The 3,192-nt window shown below is 31.9% G+C and overlaps 1 protein-coding gene across 4 annotated transcripts in view; it reads left to right on the forward strand.

Moving 5' to 3' along the window:
• LOC106458622 (protein SGT1 homolog) overlaps positions 1-3,192 on the forward strand; it is a 30,418-nt gene that overhangs the window by 3,181 nt on the left and 24,045 nt on the right. The gene's annotated exons all lie outside the window — the stretch shown is intronic.

Raw genomic sequence — 3,192 nt, forward strand, 5'->3', positions numbered from 1 at the left:
ACCATTAGCAACAATACACTGCTTGGATGGCTTTAGAGACTGTATGACTATTACACCAAGATCCATTTCATTCCTAACACTGTTAAGGTTATTCCCATTCAAATTATACTTATAATTCAAATTAGGATAACCCACATCCATTATCTGCCATTTATTTACCCAACTCACTAAATAATCTGAATCATTTTGTAAAGCAGCATCCTCCTCCTCACAGCTAGCAACATCCAAGACCTTGTTGTAATCAGCAAATTTAAGTAATTTATTGACCACTCTTTCATCTATGTCATTGATGTAAATCAAAAAGAAAAAAGGTTGTAAGACTGAGCCCTGAGATACCCCACTTGTGACATTAATCCAGTTTGACTGAACTCCATTTGTAACAACCCTCTGCTTTCTTCCATCCAGCCACTCTTCTATCCAATTTGCTAACTTATCCCTTACACATATAGATATTTTTTTTTTACAAGCATTTTATATGGCACCTTGTCAAATGCTCTCTGAAAATCCAGATACACCAAATCTACACCTTACCCTCATCTACATAAGCAGTAACTTTTTAAAGAATGTTAAAAGATTTGTAAGGCAAAGGTTTCCCTTAGTGAAGCCATTTTGACTATCCAATAAAATTCTAAACTTTGTTAAATGATTTTGCAAAGCATCTTTTAACAGACTTTCCAAAATTATATCACAACTGATGTAAGACTAATGGGTCCATAATTACTGGGACAATTTTTATCTCCTCCCTTGAAAAGAGGAGTTACATTAGCTAACTTCCAGTCTTCTGGTACCTGCCCACTATTCAAAGACTGACAAAAAATAGCTGTAAGTGGTTCACATATCCAATCCTTTACCTCCTTCAAAACCTTTGAGGAAATATTATCTGGCCCAGGAGCCTTATCATTTTTTAAACTTCCCAATTTTTCTTAACAAGCTCAGAATTAATGCAGTCATCTTGTTTGATCTCTTGTCCATTTATCAACTGTTCAAGATGTGGAATACTGCTTAAATCTTTGTTAGGGAAAACCGAGGAAAAAGCAAAAGTTAATAACCCAGTTATCTCGTAATCATCAGATACATCCTAATATTTTGTATTCCCTTAATGTATTTAACGAAATCCTTACTGTTGATTTTTACATTTTCAGCCTACCTTTTCTCATACATCTTTTTTGGTGTCCTATTTTGCTGTTTTACCAACTTTCTTGATCTTCTATAATCTTCTAAATCTCCTGTCGTACCAGTCAATTTAAATTTCATACATTTATTTTGCGTTTCTTTAATTTTATCTCTTAAACTCTTTGCGAGTCAACCTAGTTTTTTACTTGCAGCTACCCTTTTATTTCTATAAGGAATATATTTACTTTGATTATTTAAAAATTTTCCACACCTGAACAGTGTCCCCAAATAACTCAGCTGCCCAATTCACAACAGATAATTCTTGTCGTATTCTCTCAAAATTTGCTTTTTTGAAATTTGTAACCAAAATACCATTATTCCTTATCTCCATATGCAGCAAAACATTGAACTTAATAGAGCAATGATCACTTACACTCAGATGTTCCCCAGTTTCCACCCTCTCGACCATTTCTGTATTTGAAGTTAACAATAAATCTAAAATAGCATTATTCCTAGTAGGTTCCTTGACTGATTGGTGAAGAAAGCCAACCTGAACAGTTTCCAAAAATCTTTCTCCCTCATGGTTTGACAAGAAATTTCCAATCTATATGCCTGAAATTAAAATCACCCTTAATTATGACTTCATTAACAGCTGAAATCTTTATCTCAAAAGTTTCTCACTGATTTCATCAATATCTTTTGGTGGTCTGTAACAAGTTCCCATTAAAAGCTTTTTCCTTTATATCCACTAATAGAAACCCAATGGATTCATTCTCTTTGCTGTTATCTTTGATATCCTCAACTTTAACAGGATGTAACTCTCATTTTACATATAAAGCCACCCCACTCCCCTGTTTAATACTCTGTCCCTATTAACCCTTTCGAGATGGGTCATGGGTGAAAGGCAATGTCATCTCGTTTAATGACTCGTATTGAAAATTTTATTGAACTACTATTTCATGAAGTTATGTTAATAATTTTGGTATCAAACTGTAGATTATAATTCAAATTTTAGAACTATACATTACTTAATTTGTTAATTTAAAAGTAAATATTAAAAAACACATAAACATTGATTTTTGTGTGTCACGTGGTATGTTGAATGCAGCACTGGTTCAAATTAGATGTTTGTGAAGTCAAAACACTAAGTGTATAGTTTCGTACGAATTAGAAACTCAAATTACAGATATTGACAAGCTAGAGTATAAAATAAGAATGTCTAATCTTTTCTATTTACTAAGATATTGCTCATGTAATAAATCAAACATGGTACCCTGCCCACCTCTTTCCATTTTTGGAAATGGTCCGTTATATACACTTACTCCTATATATGACATGAGTAACCAATTGGAAGCTCAGAATGTCCCCTAGTGGCTTTCTCAACCATTTTAATGGGCTTGGATGCCATTTCATTCTTTTGACCAATATTTGAAGGAGGTAGGTATGTGTCTTTAAGCTGCTCGAAATTTCATATTTTTTTAATACTAAAATACATCTTAGTTACTAAGCTTAATAAATTATAGTGGAATTCTATGGTATTAATGTAGTAATTTATGATTTTATAGTTACTCAAATGTATATATAAAACCTAAAATAAATTATTTTGTTTCATATCCTCCACGTGCAAAATTTTTAAAAGCGTAGCAACTTATGTCAAACAGCAACCAAATACAAAGGTTGTAACTAGAAGAGATAATTGTTTGCCATATTTCTTTATTTACTGTTCTATGTTTTAAGAAAAATAAGTTTAGGAATTTATTTCAAAATAGCAATAATCTATATATTCATATATAATGTATGATAATTGAAATGTGACTATTTTACAAAATACTAGACCACTAAAAACAGCCAAGACAAGTTACTTTGTACAGACCAAAGGTCAGTTTTATGTTATTGGAGATGGTAACATGAGTGCACGTGTGCCGCGTCATTGGAACTTCTGTATTGTTAGCCAGGTCTGGTTGTAAGGTTAATATAATAAAAATAATAAATATATATGAATGTATAATGTTATGAGATTTAAGCTATTTAGTCTAAACATTTATGTTTTTATGTTATAATCTGTGTGCATTCTAGAAT

The sequence above is a fragment of the Limulus polyphemus genome, unplaced genomic scaffold (assembly GCF_000517525.1).
Source record: "Limulus polyphemus unplaced genomic scaffold, Limulus_polyphemus-2.1.2 Scaffold23, whole genome shotgun sequence".
NCBI classification, from domain to species: domain Eukaryota; kingdom Metazoa; phylum Arthropoda; class Merostomata; order Xiphosura; family Limulidae; genus Limulus; species Limulus polyphemus.